General features: G+C 38.3%; 1 long non-coding RNA gene across 4 annotated transcripts in view; it reads right to left on the bottom strand.

The window, feature by feature from the left end:
* LOC143679273 (uncharacterized) overlaps positions 1-19,090 on the bottom strand; it is a 208,415-nt gene that overhangs the window by 49,804 nt on the left and 139,521 nt on the right. Inside the window, exon 4 of one of the 4 annotated variants that reach the window (XR_013173628.1) lies at positions 11,202-11,315. The exons of the other annotated variants lie outside the window; for them this stretch is intronic. This is a non-coding gene — a long non-coding RNA (uncharacterized LOC143679273). Of the gene's footprint in view, positions 1-11,201; positions 11,316-19,090 lie in introns of those variants that run through there. 4 annotated transcript variants of the gene reach the window in all.

Genomic DNA, 19,090 nt, shown 5'->3' with positions numbered 1-19,090 from the left:
AAAAAATATTAATGAATTAAGGGTTTAGGTAGGGCCAAATCCTTTAGGAACTTAGAGTCTTAGAAAGTTCAAGTCAGAAAGATAAAATATGGTAATTGGAGAGTGGGAGGCTTAAAATGAAATTGCAGATGGTGTGCTCTCATTGATGAAGAAAAGTCTCAGATATAACAATGGGAAAAGGTGAAAGATAAAGTCACTGGAAAAGATTAAAGGACTCAGAGACCAGGCAATGGGAAGGCTATTTGTATGTATGTTAAAACAACCAGGAATTAAGACAGTAGTTGTTTAGGGGAGAATAATGGCGAGCTAGGTTTGAAATCTTCAAGAATCTGTTAATAACCGTGGTAATAGGTGTTATAATTAAATGGCATAAGTATCACATTTGGGTTGGGATGGGTGGAGGGACAAGGAAGGACAATTACCTAGAAGAATCAATGAAGAGCAAGGACACCTGGACCACCCCCAGATCCTGAGATAGCAGGAATATGGAAAAGGGCTACTGAGGAAGAAATAACTCAGGAAAGACCAAGGTTTTATTAGAATAAGAAGGAGCAGAGAATATATAGGCAATCATGTTGAATGTATAGAGGATTTTGCTAATGATGGACAATGAGTTCTAGAAACCTCCACGGAAGGATTTCACAAACTGGGAAGGGTGTGATAACAGAAAAGAAGTGTCCATAAATAGCAGATCTCATATATTAGATTAAAACACAAAACACAACACACACACACACACACACACAAACACATGTTGGAAGGGGCAGAGCCAGGGTCAAACCAAGGTGTGCTGCTCCAGTGAATACTCCTCTATTCCTGCTACTCTGATATCCACCCATAGTGCTGGAGACTTGATACCAGTGGCTTCACCACCATCATCCTTATGAAGACAGATGCCTCAACTACTTTCTCACCCAAAGATGAAACCATGGCTTAGCAGGTAACATCTCATGGGAGGTTATCAATTGGTGGAGCCAGGGTTTCATGCCCACATCCTACCTGAAAGAGAGGGAGGGGGAGTGAATTTTGACATACTTCTTGAAAGGAAAATCTAAATATAGAAAGGGAGTTCAAAAGCTGCCTACTGACCTTAACAGTGACAAATGTCCACTATAGAATCCAATAAACAACTGATGTTTTCTAGTTAACTCTGGTTAAGAATGAGACTCATCGCCCCCAAGAGAGCCTCTTTTGTTGCTAAGATGTGGCCTCTCTCTCCAGCCAATATGATGAGTAGTCTCACCACCCTCCCCCTCTCTGCGTGGGACATGACTCCCAGGGGTGTCATTAGTTTCTTATTGCCACTGTAACATATTACCATAAACTTAGTGGCTTAAAACAATCAAACTTTTTATCTTACCATTCTGAAGTCAGAATTCAAAAATCAGTCTCAGTGGGCTAAAATCAAGGTGTTGGCAGAACTGGCTCCCCCTGGAGGCTCTAAGAGAGAATCTGCTTCCCTGATTTTTCCCTATTCTAGAAGCCACCATGTTCCTCCATCTGTAGCCCCACATCACATCTCTTTTCTCCCTCTGCTGTTTTCATTGCATCCCCTTCTCTCCCACTTGGACCTCTTGCCTTCCTCTTTTAAGGACTCTTGCATTTACATTGGAAACACCAGATAATCAGGATATTCTCCCCGTCTCAAGATCATTAATTTAATCATACCTACAAAGTCCTTTTTGCCAAATGAGGTAATGTATTCACAGGTTTCAGAGATTAGGATGTGGACATCTTTTTTTGGCAGGGGAGGGAACATTATCAGCACACCACATAGGTCTAAGAACTCAAGAGAGAGAACGAGCCGGTTGGTCATATGAACTGCTGAAGGCTTTGCCCCAAGTCTCACCAATTAAATTTGTCATTTCCTTCCAAGAAACAAGCTCAAGTCGTGGTAGAGAGATGATTTGCAAAAGTCAATCTCTCTTGGTCCCTCCTGAGAAAAGAGGAGTATGTCATCTAAGGGAAACACAATAGTGAGAGCTGTCTTCCTACAAGAGTCAGGGAGGAGGTTCTAAAAGTCATGGCTGATTCCTTTTTAGTCCTTTCCAGGGGCTACTTTGAAGATGTATGTATCTACACAAACAAAGTAAAGACAGTGCTCCACAGACTGCTTCCTGCTTCCCTTTCCTCCTTTCCCTCTCTCTCTAATCCTATTCTCTTCTTTGCCACAAATCTCAGGGAGATAAAGAGGATGAAGAAGGGAAAAAATAGTAGCAAAGATCAAAGTAGATAACAGAGAGGCCGAGAGGAAAAGGAACATGGAGGAGAGAGTGAAAAGAAGAGTTGTTCAGGGGAGAAGAGAAAGAAGAGAATTAATATTCTTGGGCTGGTGAAATGCCTTCAGCCTCCAGGTAGTACTGCCTTATAGAAATAAAATCTGAACCTCAAATATGAGCTATGTGTCATTTTAAATTTTCTACTAGGTACATTAAAAAGTAAAAAGAAACTGATGTGTCCAAAATATTATCATTCCAATACACAGTCAATGTAAATCCCAGTGAATACAATATTTAACATTATATTTTCTGTATTCAGTGTGCATTTTACACCTTTTGGGTCTAATCATGTTTCAAGTGCTCAAATGCCACACATAACCAGTGACTAATGGAATGAATAGCACAACTAATAGGGATTGCATTTCTTTTTTATTCAGTTTTTGTGGAGAGACATATGAAATCCTCAGAAAAAGAATAAACCTTGATAAAAGATCTTTACTAAGAAAATCAGAGAAAAAGAACCTGACTTTCTTATTCTGATTTTTTCTGCAACCTACTGTATGATCCTTGGAAGATAATCCCTTTGTTGCCTACTAGAAAGGAAGCTGACACTTGAATTTTACATTTCGCATGGTGAGATCAGCAGAAAAGAGAACAGATTCTAAAAGGCACTTTACCCATCCTGGAAACAGATGCTGCGTTGAGTATATTTAGTAGTTGGATCTGTTTACTGGTTGTCTTGTTAAATACAATGTGATAATTAATACCTCCTGTGAGTTCCAATAACTGATACTAGTTATGCCACATTATATTGACTAAAGATGTGAGAAAGAAGACGTAATGTGTTACTATGGCAATGGGTTCCACTGGAAGTAAATAACAGAACAGCAAGGCATTTATTTCTCTTGTACTACTGTCTACAAATTTGCTATGCGGTGCCTTGTTTTGTCTCATTTTACTTGCCCGATTTATTTACTGGTCATGACATGAAACTTTAATTATGGTGGAGTTGTGCTGTCTCCATACCAAAGTGACATAAAGACAGACCACAGGGCAGTCACCCAGAAACTGCTCTTCTTAGGTTTTGCCTACTGAAGCAAAATGATGGTGTCAAATATCTGATGAGTAAGATCGATGTAGACAATAAAACCAGATAATTCATTCTTTGCTTCCTAATCTCCATTTCTCATTTTTAGACCAGAATTACTAGTGAAGGCTACAAAGCCTTCACTTCATATGACTCTTATAGGTTCTGTGTTGGCTGGACTCACTCACTAGGATCCCAGACCTTCTTCTGTTCATTTTTCCATGCCCTCGCCTCACTCAAACTCAGAACTAAAAGGATATTTCTTGTGCTGGTCAAGAACAACATAGATTATAGAATAGTAAATTATTTAAGGTTCATAAAAATAATTATTAAATATGTTTTAGGATATTTAGGTTCAAGGCATATCTGTGTATGTAACAGGGTGTCCAAAGGGACATTAGCTGTTGTCCCAGAATTGCAACTAAGGTCCAAAATTGAAGATAAATGTGGTTACATTTTAGTGAAAATGGTCAGTGAGACAGAAGCAACTGGCAGCCACCTTACAGCACAACAGTGTGATAAGAAACTGAGAGAAGAGACAGGTAAGGGATACTATATTATGGAAGAGTGCAGAATTAATAAAGAAATTATTGACATCTTTGTGTGAAGAGATATATTAGAATTCTCAAGAAAAACTGAACTGACAAAATATACATAAATATTTAATGGGAATTGTCTCACATGGCGTTGGGGATTGGCAGGTCCAAATTCTTAGGAAAGCCACCTCCTAGTGAAGGTGAAGCTGAATTCTGAAATCCTCAGTTCTATCTTTAAAACCTCCAACTGACCATGTGAGGAAACTTCCCTTATTGCTGTGGGCAATCTGTTGATTGTAGATGCAATCAGCTGTCGATGTAATCAGTTTACTATAGATGCAAATCCATCTATAAAATACTCCCACAGTAACAATCAGGCCAGTCTTGCTTGACCAAACAACTGGACACCATAGCCCAGCCAAGCTGACACGTGAAATAAACTATTGCAGGAGGGGAAGGTGTACTTTTCCCTCTTTGAATGACAGTGAGGAGACACTGAGGGGACACATTATCACTTGTGAAGACTTGAGTTGACTGAAAGAAGAGGAGATAGGCATCCATTTGCTGGCTTTATTCTAGTTGAACCTCCCAAAGTACTGCTTATATATAGGCTTCCACCTGAGTAAGAGAGCTCCAGGGAGCGTGCTGAGCACCCCAGGAGCAGGGCCTCTGTGTGATTAAACACCTCAGGTGGAGGGTGGGCCACAGTGGCTCAGTGACAGAGTTCTTGCCTGCCGTGCCATAGACCGGGGTTTGATTCCCAGTACCTGTCCATGTTAAAAAAAACAACAACAACAACAACACTTCGTGTGGAATACAACTCTAGGCTCACTGCCTGCCCAGGAGCACAACACTACACTGTTGTCAATCAAGGAGGGCCATGATATGTGTCCTCTGAAGTTTGGAGATATACTCGACCAAGAAGCTGGGCTCACATCTGGATTGGACATTTCTAAATGTGAAAGACTCCCTCTAGTAGTTCACTGGCTTTGAAGTGCTGGAAAGTAAGATTCCTTGGAGAAAATAGAGTCAACCTCCACCCATCCCAGTCTTCTAGTGTCTCTCTGAGAATATGGGAAAGGGGAACCCATTGATTCTAAGAAGGAACACTGAGATGGTTAGAGAGAGAATTATCTTGAAACTATCCTGGTTACCACGAGGCCAAGTGAAGAACATGCAGCCAGGAGAAGCACGGAGGATGGGTACCAGGGTTCGAGTTGAAGGAGATCATGGCAGTCCCTTTGGAGAGGATTTTCAGGAGTAGAAGTTGTAAGATTGAATTTCAGCATGGCCCTAAGAAAACTGTACACAACACAGCCAGGTTTCCCTGCCAATCTCCAACTTCTGGGCAGCTCTTAGGGTGAATCTCCCTCCCGTGTGCTCCTGGGGTTGTCAGGAGCAAAGGGGAAGGCTCTAGAGTCTGAAGGGAAATTTGCAGTTCAGGGAGAGTAAGAAGGGGGCATGTGTGTGAAAAGACCATAGATACCTTCATTCTGAGCCCTGAAACCTGACACTGAACTGGCCAGCTCTGAAATGAGAAAAAGAGAAACATTTGAATGAAGTTTGAAGCAGAATTTCAAGTCAATGTGAGAACCGTTGTGACAATGAACAGCATTTTTAAAAAGTTGTGCAACCTAGATAAAATATCCTGAAGGTATTTACTCAGCAGGTAAAAGAAAGGGGATTCAGTCAAACACTGTTAAGTGGTAATTATTGAAAAAAAAATTTATGTTTGCAGCTCAATATGCTGAGACACCTTGATAAACTGGTTACATATTTTAAATGAGAAGGAAGAAGAGCACAATGGCAGAGAGGCAATTCATTGCCTCCCCTAGGTGAAATTGTCCTGGCAGTTTATAGATGCATGTAAATTTGTATATGAGTGAAGCAGAAGTGACAAGCAAGAATTATGTAATTTTCTTTCCTGTGACTGTTTCTTTCAGAGATCTGACAAAGCTGCACAGATCCATAAAGGGTGATGTGTGTTTCAGGTCCTACCAGCAACAGTGATTCATTATTTGGATGTAGGAAGGAGCACGGTGAGTGGGAGGAACTACAGGTCAGTGAGAATGTAGGGATACAATAGTAGTAACAGTATGGTGATAATAATAATCATTGGGGTACAGTAAGGAGAAAAAAAAGAAGCCCAGCTTGAAATTATATCCTGTAAGGCTTTAATTATGAGCAATAAGATCAAGTTACCATAATACAATTAGAAAATCTATTCTAATAATGAGAGTATAAGACCTAATTTTGATATTAAATCCTGGATGGATTTGCTTGACTCAGAAGCATTTGTGAAAAAGGCACTGTGTGTTTGCATCTGTGTGTATGCGTGTGTGTTGGTCCATGAGCACACATATGAAATAAGGATTAAACATTGAATGTTGAGCTTGATGGTTTCCCCGAGTTGCAAGGCTCTCTTCCCTTCTGGATTTGGGACTGGGGCATCTTTTATTACCACTCTCGCTTGCACACTCTTTAACTTGGCCTATGTTTGTCACTTTCACTACTGTCAATATCCAAGTGAGGGTGATGGGAATGAGCCAGGTGGACCTCTAATTTTGTGTCAGTAGAATGTCTGATTTGTTGGTAGGCTTCAGTGGCTACTTGTGAAGGGAGACTCAGAAAGCAGTCCTCAATAGAACCCAGGAGTCAAGTTAAAGAGAACTCAGTTAAATACTTTCCTTAAATCTACTACCACATGGAAGATACCCTTCTTCATTCCACCAAACTGGAGGCCATCCAGCAGCGAGGCTGTGATAGGAACACTTTTCCATGATGTGTTTCAATCAAAGCATTCTATTGTCTTTTAACTCCAAGAAATTTTTGTAAAACTACTTTTATGGAGTCAGAACAAATCCTTAAGCAAACAGTAACAGTAGTATAGAAAGCAAAGAGAAAGCAGACAATTAGAACGAATCCAGTCAATTCAAAAGACTAATACATCAATAAATATATTCCATATTCAAAACATTTAATTATTTAAAAGTTTTAATATTTAAAATATTAAATAATATTTATTTAATAACATATGTCCAGCAGTATTATCTGATTCCCTTTTATTTCCTTTCTGTTAGGTAATTAAATAAGAAAAAAAATCCATTTTGTATTTCTAGAGAAAAGCTCAAAAAGGAATTAATTGCAAATATTTATTGAGTACCAATTAAATGCCTACTACTGTGCTTGATCTTCAGGCAGGGAGGAAGACAAAAAGAAGGGATGAAGCAAAGAACTTAAAATCTTCTTTGAGAAATATATTTCAGTGTACCAACCCATTTATAATATTAGGAAATATGATTCATAAGAACTTAAGTTGAAGTTAAGAAGGAGTGGTGAGCAAAGGATAGCATGAGTAGGAAAGATTTCATGGAAGAGGTGAGGTTTGAACTGGATTTGAGGGATGGTGCAAAATGAGAATGATTTCACCAGCATGGGAGTGGGGGGACAACAAAGGACATGGCAACACTGGGACAAGGAGCACATACCCAAAGGTTAAAAAAAATAAGGGAATGAAGACAATGGGTTTGCAGTCGGAGAAATGGTTGTCCTGTCTAAAATTGAGACTTCCTGTTGCATAGGAACTGGAAATAGGTTTGATAGATGGTGTGAAAAGCAAATGGACTGGACAAGTAAGGAGAGGATTTTATTCGGGCTATTGCAATAGGGAGAACGCTTGTTAGTGAGGAGTATTTGAAAGAGAGAGACAACAGGACCTTTTATATAGCAAGAGAATCACTTAGAAAGCATAGAGTTGTGTCCTATCTTGGAATATGCTAAGGCTGGGTGGTCCTTTGCTGTCGTCTAAACACAAAAGGTTTGGGGGATTTCTTAACTCTTCGTGTTTCCAGAAAGTAGAGAGATCAGGTAAAGGTCAATAAGGCATTATGTCATAGAGGGTCTCACAAGGCAGACTGAGAAGGTTATAATTGAAAAAGGGATTAGCAGAGGGTTCTAAAGCTTACATGATGGATGTAGTGTTGAATAAAAGAAAGCTTACATGATGGATGTAGCGTTGAATAAAAGAAAGGAGATCCTCTCTCCTGCCTTTGGTTATATGTGCAGGATAGAGTAGGTTGGTGCAGGTGAGATAGAGGGCAGGGAAATCACACAGAAGGCCACCAGGAAAACTCAGGTGTAAGAGATGAGGGGCAGTGGAGGGAATGATGGGGAGGGGGCAAGAGTAAAGTAAAATTTCGCAGGATGGATAACATTGAGTAAAGAGGAGAGGTGGCTAAGGATGACGAGTATGTTCTGCTGTGACAAGAGGTAGGGTGCTTGGAAAAGGAGAAAAGATGGTAATTTGTTTTGGGGTACAACCAAATGCCTATAATAATAATAATAATAATAATAATAATAATAATAATAATAAAACAACTGAGCAAGGTACAGTTCAATAGAATTTTCTCAGTCCACTTTGAGATTTTGATGACATATAGTGTTTACTAGGAGAATGACTGGCAGTTGATGCCCATGTAACTGAAAATTGGGATATTATTTTTAAAACTGTGATTCATGCAGCTGGTGAAAACTGAAGTAAAGGATTTCGGCAATGTGAGTCATAGTAAAGATGTGGATGTAGTGAAAAGATCACTAGACATGGAACCAGAAGATGTGGACGTATGTCTTAGTTACAAGCTCTGTGACCCTGTGCAAACTACTTAACCTCTTTGAGTGAACATCTGTGCTTTGAGAAGATAGATGATACCTTTTCCATCAGAGAGAAATAGGGTGTTGAAGGGATTGAAATAACAGTACCATGAAAACAAACTTTATTTATTTTACTTGTTTTGCACTTAGTGCCAGAAAGAATTTAGGACAGCTTACAAGGCATAAAGAATAGAAAGATAGAATAAATATAGGTAATAATCATGGTACTTCTATTTATTGAACACTCACCATGGGCCAGGCATTGTGCTGCATGCTTTATGTGCAGCACTTTTATTATAATCCTAAGAAATCGGGAACTGTTTTTGTCAGTTTCCCATGTAAGGAAAACGAAGCTTAGAGAAAAACAACAGCAGGAAAGCATCACACAGCAAAGGTAAATCCACATCTGTCTGACTCCAAAGACTGAAGACTTAACATTATACTATATTGCCTTTCAGAAAAAAATAGAAAAGGCAAGTAAGGCAGAGATGAAAAGAAAATGGTGCTAAGTGTAAGGTTGTGTGAAATCTCACAACATAGAGCCCTGCATTCTTGCTATCTGCAAGATAAAAATTAGACTCTGAATATTATAGATAAAGGAAAATATGATCATCTACACAATTCACAGAGTCAAGATAAAAATCAAACCAAGTGCTACAGAAAAGTGAAATTATTCTAATAATGACAATGAAAAGAAATGTCTCCCTAGGGCTCTCAACCACGCTCAACATAATATACATTTTCCCCAGCAATATCCTTAACAGACACGATGATGAAAATCAGAAAAAGTGTAATTTTATCATTGCCTGTGTAAGAGGGTGTTAAAATTAGTTTCAACTGAGACAGAAAAATACAATGGATGAGAATTTCCAAAGTTTGATCACACATGTGCACATATTCTACCACTTTGGACTCTCAGCTATGTAAGTCACTCCTTTTCAGAGTGAAGGGGGGATTTGAGGAGGTGTGTCTTTGGGACTATCTGATGGACTTCTGTGAGTCCTATCCTCATCTCAAGGGAGTTGGTGGACTGCAGAGAGCATCACCTCCTTTACCTGAAGCCTGAAAGGACATAAGCCTTTAGTACATGCAGGCAGATCCTTGCAAGGTCTTCCTTTGTCCTTGCTTTTCTCCCCAGGGAATTTGATCTGGAGCCTAGGGAGGAGGAATTGCATCAAGATGATGGTTGGAACAGAGAAATGGCCACACATCAGAAATCAGAGTGAAAGAGGATCAGTATGCAGCCAACTCAGCAGTGGCAATCTGTGAGATAAGGGTCCATGAAATGATTTCCTGGGATTTAAGAGGAAAGAGATACTGATGTCCAACTATAAAGATGTTACCAACACATGGCTGGAAGATCTATTTGGCCATTACCAAGAGTCTAAGAGGAGAAAGACACCACTTGGTGCTCAGCTGAACACTGAAGAAAGCAGGTGAGGTTTGCCATTGGACTTCTTTAACTGGGCAAGGCTACTCAGTGAGGACTAATGTGGGAGAGGTTATTTTGTTACTATGACTTGGAGGAAAACCTATTCACAATTGCAAAGAATGATGATTAGATGTCAATCCTACCTTTTCAATGGAAAGATGGATCTCCAGATGTCTCTCCTACATAAGGGCTATAATCCATTAACCAGCATTTAATGAACACCAATAATGGGATAGACTCTCTGGGAGACATAGATGAACAAGACAACATGAACTTCAGATCTCACTGGAGAAAAAAAAGGCAAAAAGCTAGGTCATGTGATTTGCTCAATGAGTGGAGGAGGAGGAGCCAGGATTAAAGTCCTGAAATCTGCATATTTGTCCAGGACTCCTTCAGGTCTGTGTGATGGTTTTCTACTAAAGAGAGCCCCAGGGCCCTAAAAAAAATATTTTCTGCAGAAGCACATTTAGTTCTTTTGTGGAGGTGCTTCATTACTGAGGCTGAGGAAGTGCTTTTCTCTTACAAAGGTGAAATACATTCAGGAGAGTCCACTAAACTGAGCTGACGTGGAGATCCCAAACACTGCTATCCATTCATGCTGCAGGAGGCCAAGGGTCTCGTCTTGGATTGTCTCTCTCAGAGTGTTTGTGTCTTTCTTTACAGGTTACAGAATCACATTCCTCAGAGTTATAGAGTCCTCATTCCCTTACCCAACCCATGCCATCTTCATTATTTGTACCTTTCTACTGTTTGGTAATTGAATTGGTTGGCTGGCATTAAAGTAGAATCTTCACATGGGGCCAAATAAGAACTAAGAGCTCCTGTAAATAAACACTTCAACAATCATTTATTTTGTCTCTCAATTTTAAGTCTTCTGCTCCATTTCTGAGTAAGCCTGGCCTCCGATTTGTGGAAGGTTCTCAGCTCTCTGTTATCCAGGGCAATGGCAGGAAGCCATATAGAACTTACTGTTAAATTATTCACTTTGGCTTAAATGAGCTTTAGTGCAGACATGATGTCCTGACATTCTGGGAAAACTCTCATTCCTTTTCTCCCCTAACTTAAAGACTTAGCTGGACATCAAATATTTTATCCACCTACTGTTTTCTCTCTTTTTTTGAATTTGCTGCTTACTAGAAGCAATGAACTTAGCTATTCAAATGACCCTCCTTGTTTCTGGCTTACAATTCACAGGCAACTAAAGTTAGGAGAATAGATTTTCATCACTGCCAAGGGTCATTTACCTACCAGAATTAGGACTTAACCGATAGACTCATCCTCCTTCAGAACATCAGGGAGCTTGCCTTCTATTTACAATGTAGGACTGAGCTGATCCACTGAAAGGGGTTCAGATAAGGGTCAGAAAAACCCAAAGCACCATCGGCAAATTTCTGTCGGATGACCAAAGGGTATCAGTTAGGTGTATTTCCTCATAGCTTAGCCTGGGGTGGGCGTTTCAAATTTCCTAACTTCTCAGATTATACAAAAGCTATGTTAGACATACTTTATATATAGTGCTTTTAACTTTTAAAAAATGTTTAATTACGTAATCACGTTATCTTAGCTGAATTATTTTGCGAGAGAGAGAGAATCTGAGAATTTGAGAATTTTCATATTGAGAGTCAGGCAACAGAATAGTGACTTGAGTTCACGCAGCTTGTGAAGGGAGGGCTAATACAAGATTTCATTCTGTAGCCACTTAGTATATCTAATAACCCTAGCCCTGTCTTCTCCTGTAACTACAAAAAGTGGAAGCAAATGTATCTAATAAGAATAGGTTTTCCATTTCTGATCCAGAAAGTTGAGAAACATCAAAATTGTAGGTGAGATCTTTTCTTACATTTCAATTGACAGCTCAGGATGTCTGTAACTTTCATTAATAGAACAGCATATATACAATAACTGTAATTTTTAAAAGGATGGAAGCGAATGTGTACATTCAATAAATCTGATCCGTCAAGTAATAAAAGCCTCTGGATTCAATTATCTATTTTCAAATTCAGATTCCATTAAGGGGACTTTTTGCTGGAAGAAGAACTCAGAGACTGCTCTGTGTTTCCTCATCTTTGCTTCCCTTTAACATTTTTTATTTGCCTTTTAGTTTTAAGTACTCTTGTGTGTATTCAGTGTTCAGAAATTTAATGCTCTGCTGCTCTTCTTTTAATATACAGTCCTTTATCAAGACCTTTCCCACCAGCACACTGTCTCTTGGTAGTAGCTGGTCAGCACTTCAATAGAGAGCTGCTTTACGTGGCTTTGGTGACTTAAGTTGAGAGTTGCAAACTGGATTTTGTTGTGGCTGGCTTTGATTACCACAAGAGGGCCTAGCATTGCATGCCTGCATCCAGTTTGTCTATTTGTTAAATGTGTTGTGACAATAAACTTTCTTTATTTCCATGATATGCCTCTAAGGATTGTCTTTGTGTTTAATATCAAGTAAAGTATTATCATGACCACAGTTAGTCAAAGCAGTTTGAGAGCATAGTTCTTCATAATTCCAAGTCTGCCCAAGACTTCTGAAACCAACGGCAAGGAGTTAGGGTCCAACTACAGGGCTATAGGGAAGAGTCCACTCAAGATCACCCTCACTTCTGACTCCTATTCCAAGTTTGGACCGTTCCCCAAGTCACCCTCAGGTTTGTTATGCACTAAGAGGGCTCACAGAGTTCACTGAAATCTATTATAGTTACAAATAACAATTTATCACAGGGAAAGGATACATATTAAAATCAGCCAAAGGAAGAGATGCATAAGGCAGAGTCTGGGAGGAATCCAAACCCCAAATTTTCACTTTCATTTCCTTTATAGTCAGGACACATTACTCGCTAAGTATAATTGTGTGACAATATGCATAAGGTATTGCAAATATTTACCTGAGCTCCAGGGTCCAGAGTTTTTATTGGGGCTTCATTACATAGTCATTGTTGACTGATTTATTTTCTGCAGTTTGACTAAAAGGCCCCACCCTTAATCACATAGTTGGTCTTTCTAGCATGGCCAATCTTCCTGTAAGACTATTGGGTATGGCTGGCCCCACTCTAAGATCCATTGTGATCAGCCCCCACCGTAAAAAATACCCTCCTATCAGAAGCAGAATTCTCTTTGGGCAAAGTCAAATTCATTACTATACAACCTCCTTCTTTGTAATTAACACTGCTAGTACCAAACCTGCAGATCTCTGTTAAGCTATTGATCCTTTTCCTACCAAGAAATACTAATTCCTTCATTCTGAACTCAATCTCCAGCCAGTTGTTATTCCAATACATTGTTAAGTGCATAGCTAAGAGCTTATTTCTGAACTAAGACCATAGCATCAACCATTTAGCTAACCTTTTCTTTTTCAGCCTCCTAATGGAAGGAAGGGATTTTTTTCCTACCAGTCTAGGTAAGCCAGTTTTATATTTGAGTCTCTTATAATGTGCATCTGAATGAGGTTGGTGCATAGATAAAATAGCATGGTCAATGTTCACTTTATGATTTTTCTAAATTGTTTTTGGAGATTAACACATATCTCTAATAGCTATTAAAATAAAAAACAAATAATTAGACCCTCGAATTAGATGTTTTATTACATATTTAAGTATGCATACAAGTTAAAGCTAGATTTAAACACCTATAATACTTAGGTATATTCTGGTAAGTTTGGATTAATTTTCCACTGCTATTATCAATTACTGCTAAATTTAACCTTAGTCTTCCTTATGTTGATTTAAGGAGAACATCTGCAAGTTTTCAAGTGATCAAAAAGAAATCCTCTTTGGAGTACCCATTTGTTTGCAGCAGCCTCATTAGCTCAAGCTCACTTTGCTTCAAAAATCTCCACCCCCATCTTTAACTACCTACCTAAAAAATTATCAGAAAGAAAACAATAAGTTCCTGTTGAAAACTCCCAATTATCTTCTTAAGACACCTACTCCCCACTTTGCCTCCTCTGCATATTATTCTCAACTCACCGAGAAAAGTCCCAGTTTACTCTTACAAGTTCTCCAATCCCACTGTGCTCTCTTCACTGTGCATGACTATAAACAAACACACATGAGAACTATGAGGCACAGATTATGGTTATACCTAGAATGAGACTCTGCTATAACGACTGCAGTGATTTGAAGCTGTGTGAACCCCAGAAAAACATGTTCTTAAAGATTGTGCAATCCTGTACATGTGAACTCATTTTAAGTAAGCCCTTTTGATGAGGCTGCTTGGGTTAAGGTGTGGCCCACCTCATTCGGGAGGGGTCTTACTTCTATTATTGGAATCCTTTAAAAGAGAATGAAATTCAGACAGAAAGAAAGCCACAGAAGCAGGAAGCTGGAATCAGTGAAGACACACTGCCATGTGTCTTGCCATGTGATAGAGGAGCCAAGGATGGCCAGCAGCTGGTTTTGGGGAAAAAAGTATCTCTTTGATGATGCCTTAATTTGGACACTTTTCTGGCCCCAAAACTGTGAATAAATAAATTCTCATTGTTTTAAGCCAACCCATCACGATATTAGCCTTGAGCAGCATAGAAACTAAAACAATGACATTTTCCTGATTTGAATTCTCTTTGTCCTAGGAGCTAAAATGACATATTTATTATTTAACATGAGTTAAGTGTATGGTAGACTTTTCATGATTACAGGCTGACTCCCAGAAATGCTGAGCCTGGAGCTCCTGACTGGGAATTAGGAGGTACCATTTTAAAAGCCACCTCATCTAACTCTAATGAAGTTGTTGTAGATGAAATTTTGAGAAACAGCCCTTTATGTCTCTCAAATAAATTTGCGCTCTGGTTCTTACCTGCAACTAAATAATCATGAATATATTTGGAGAGGTCAGAATAGAACGTAAACATTAAAATAGAATTTTCTATGTTAAGAAATAGTACATTAGGTACTAGTTGTAAAGTTAAACTAATTATTATTTCAGGGTTACAAATGCCTAACCCCAACTACACAATTTACCATGGTTTAAAAATTACAGCAACTTTTCTGTGATAGTTTTATCCTTAATGTGTGTTCTTTTTCTCTATTGGAAATGTTCACTGGATGTTTTCATATAAATTTGTTATTTAATCAAATTATTATTTAATGCTTTATGTTGGAGTCTCATAAATTTGTAATCTAAGTATTCCCTCCCACAAAGTATCACTTCATTCCAGCTCTGTGTTTCTCAAAGTATGCTCTGCAAAGTATAGCACGCTAATTTATTTTTATTTATTGTGGTTAACAGAATAAAAGCCTCCAAAATATGTCTATGTTTTAATCCCCAAGACCTGAGAATATGTTACCTTATGTGACAAAAGGGACTTTACAGATGCGATTAAGAAACTTGAGGTGAAATTATCCTGGTGGTCCCAGTATAGTCACAGATGTCTTTATAAGGACAAGAGTGAGGTTCAAAAAAGAGAAATGTAACAACAGAAACCAGGGTCAAAATCATTAAGTGATCTGATGCTATCCTGTTGGCTTTGAAGATGAAGTGGTGGGGGGCAGGAGTGAACAAATGCAGTTGGCCACTGGAAGCTGGCAAGGCAAGGACATAGGTTCTGTCCTAGAGCCACCAGAAGGATCTTTGCCAAACAATTTCAGATTTCTGACCTCCAGAGTGATAACATATTTGTGTTGCTTCAACCATTAAGTTTGTAGTTATTTGTTATAGCAGCAATAAGAAATCCATGCGTTAACCAGAGAAGAGGAATTCAGGGGAAACAGGAAATATTTGGAAACAGAAGAGATGTCAAATAAAGGAATCCAACTGCCATGAAAATCCCCATAGAGTTTAGAGGATAATGTACTAAAATCCTTTATTCCATTGGTATATAATCGGGATGGTCACAGTTTTCATTTCCTTGGCTGCTCAAGCAAATACAATGCAATGGGTTGGCTTAAACAATGGGAATTTATTAGTCCATAGTTTTGAGGTTAAGAGAAAGTCTAAATCAATGCATCATCAAGGCAATGCTTCCTTCCCAAATAACAGTGCCTCCCTAGAAAGGGCTGGCTGATGATGATCCTTGGTGTTGGGTTCCTCTGTCACCTGACAAGGCACATGGCAGCTTCTCCTTCTGCCTTCCACTGACCTTCAGCTTTTTGCTTCCCATGGTTTTCTCTCTATCTGTCTGAATATTAATTTGCTTGTTAAGGACTCCAGTAATAGAATTAAGACCCATTTTGATTCAGTTGGGCCACATTCAACTGTAGTAGCTTCATCCAAAGGTCCTACTTACAATTAGTTCACACTCACAGAAATGGATTAATATTAAGAACATGTTTTTCTGGGGTACATAGAGCACCAAACCACACTGACTCAGGAGTAAAGAAGCAGAATTTCTATTTTTACTTCAGTGAGCCAGCTTCTCCTAACAAATCCATCAAAACCTTCATAGGAGTTCCCAACTTGTAGCCTGCCATATGTAATTTGGATTTGCCAATCCCTATAATGATCATGTGTGAGCCAATTCCTATAATAAATCTCATAATACTTCCAGTTCTATTTCTCTGGGGAACACTGACCAATACAGCAATATATCACCATTTCTTTCTGCTGCATTAAAATTTTTTTCATTGTTTTTAGCCCCATGTGACTTTTATACTAAATTCTATATTTTTCATGTATTTGACCTTCTGTGCTTCATCCTGGATATCTTTACTTTCCAGTTTGCTAATGCTCATTTTTTTACGTCTAATCTATCATTAAAGCAATACATTTATTTATTAATTTCTGTTATTTTATTTTCAAGCTCCCTAATTTTCATTTGCTTACTTTTGTTAGTAATTTTTATTAGAAATACAAAAATTTCTCAGAAATTTTATCTTCCATATTGTTTGTCTTGCTCATGGAGTAGGTAATAGAGTTTATTCTACAAAATATAAAGTATATCTATTATAAAACATGAGAAATTATAAATTACATTGTAATAAAATCATCAGCCATATGTTAATTGATCCATGACCATATAAATAATGTAAGCACTTCAGTTGCTCTGAAAATTTAGTCTGTAACTCTCATTCTTTCCCCAAATAAAATAAAACTTTATCAGATTTTAATCCAAATTCAGTGAGAAACCCATTATTGTCAACAAAACAGAAAATAAGGGGGCTAAGGACTGAGTCCAAGAGATATCTAATAGTCAGAGCTCAGGAAGAAGTGAACCCACCAAGAGCGACTGAGCATTAGACTGGGGAGAAAAAGGAGAGTTTGATGTCTTGGAAACCAAGAATGTTTTGCAAGAAGGAGGAGAGGATCATCTCTGTTAAATGTTGCTGGTAATTCAGATAAGAAGAGAACTAAAATTTGGTTTTTAGAGTTGGCAAGATGAGGGTCTTTGGTAACATTACACGTGACTTCTGGAGACTTGTGGAAACCACACTCTAACTTGATCAGGTTGATGAGTGAACAGATATGAGGAGGTAGAGACCTCAAATACAGATAACTCTTTTGAAAAGATTTGTTATAAAAGAGAGTAGAGACTAGGGAGTGGCTGGAGAGAAACATTGGAATCTAGACAAATTTTATGATATGTAGGCACAATTGTACACTGTTGGGAATGATCCAGAAGAGAGAAGGAAGTTAATGATACAAAACATTGAAAGGCAATTTCAGAAGCCATGTCTTATATAGACAAGGAGACATGGAATTCAGTGTATAAAAAAGGAGTTGTCCTTACACAGGAGCAGAAGTAGTTCACTCATTTGTTACAAAGAAAGGGAAGAATAATGCAGTACAGTTTTATATACAGTAGATATGGTGGTAGGAAAATGAAGCAGTTCTTTGTTGATTATTTCTATTTCATCAACGAAATAAGAGTCCATCAGCATATTTGTCCAACAATCCAATTCATGATGCTTCAATTGCTTGGCTCAATAAATGTCTCATATTTAAAAATCATTTTTCTTATATGATTAGCCTGATTATCAGTTCTTATAATAATGTTATGCCCTACTTTTTGTCCCACCAAGACTGACTAGCCTTTTGAACGAACAAGGCTAAGTGACACTACTTTGAACATTCACACATGATTCACTAAGTGCACTTGTTCCTCCTCTTCTCAGACAGTGAGGAAAGATGAAGAGGTGTAAGAGGAGCAAGGAGAGATAAGGAGTAAGATAGTCACCTGGAAAATAGGGAGTGACTTGACTAGGAAACTGGAGCCACATTGGGAGGTGCTTTTCAATGGACAAGAGAGGAAGGGAACCATTAGAAAACAGGACAATTTGTAGACTTCAGATCCTGAATTCTACAGGGCACAATGGAAAGATTTGAGGGGCAAGAAAATAATGAGTCAGATTAGGAGACATCCAGTAGCTGATGTGCTGAGAGCCTGCAGCTGGATGGGATTAGTTCTGACAGTCAGGAAATATTTTCAAATGCTTGTAAAACTTGATATAAAACAGAGGTGTTGCTACAAATGGTATTGCAAGAGTCAGCTATCTGTATAGCAAACAATAAAATAGGGAGCCCTATCTCTCATCGAAGACAGAAATAAATTTACCCAATTCAGATTGTGTAAAGACCTGAATTAGAAAAAGTGTTAGACTATAAGAAATAAACATGGGAAAACATCTTTGTGTCCTTCTTGTTGGAAAGCATTTTTTAGTCCAATCACTAAAAAAGCACACCACATAAAGAAAAAGATTAATTTGGTGACATTAAGGATAATAATTTCAGCATAACAATGGTATCATAAATAAGCTTAAAAAACAAGGGAAAGACTAGAAGTCATCAACCACCACACACAGGAAACAGGATTAGTATCTACAAATTTACTTTGTAAATGGACATGGAAATGTACATGCAATTCACAGAAAAGGGCACAAAATAGGAAAAACATCCAAAATACATTCAACTTCACTTGTAATTAGAAAACTACAAATTAAAAATATATTCTGGGCAGGCCACAGTGGCTCAGCAGGCAGAGTCCTCGCCTGACATGCTGGAGACCTGGGTTTTATTCCCAGTGCCTGCCTATGCAAAAAAAAAAAAAAACCAAAACATATATACATGTATATATATATATATATACACACACATATATATGTGTATATACATGTGTATATATATATATATATATACACACATATATATGTGTATATACACACACACACACACACACACTATATCACAGCCATCTAATTGGGATGAATAAAACATACTTATTAGGCTATTCATTAGTGACTGTGGGAAA

This window comes from Tamandua tetradactyla, chromosome 4 (assembly GCF_023851605.1).
Source record: "Tamandua tetradactyla isolate mTamTet1 chromosome 4, mTamTet1.pri, whole genome shotgun sequence".
Classification (NCBI taxonomy): Eukaryota; Metazoa; Chordata; class Mammalia; order Pilosa; family Myrmecophagidae; genus Tamandua; species Tamandua tetradactyla.
The sequence above is the reverse complement of the archived record's forward strand: the minus strand, read 5'-3'. Positions and strand labels throughout refer to the sequence as shown.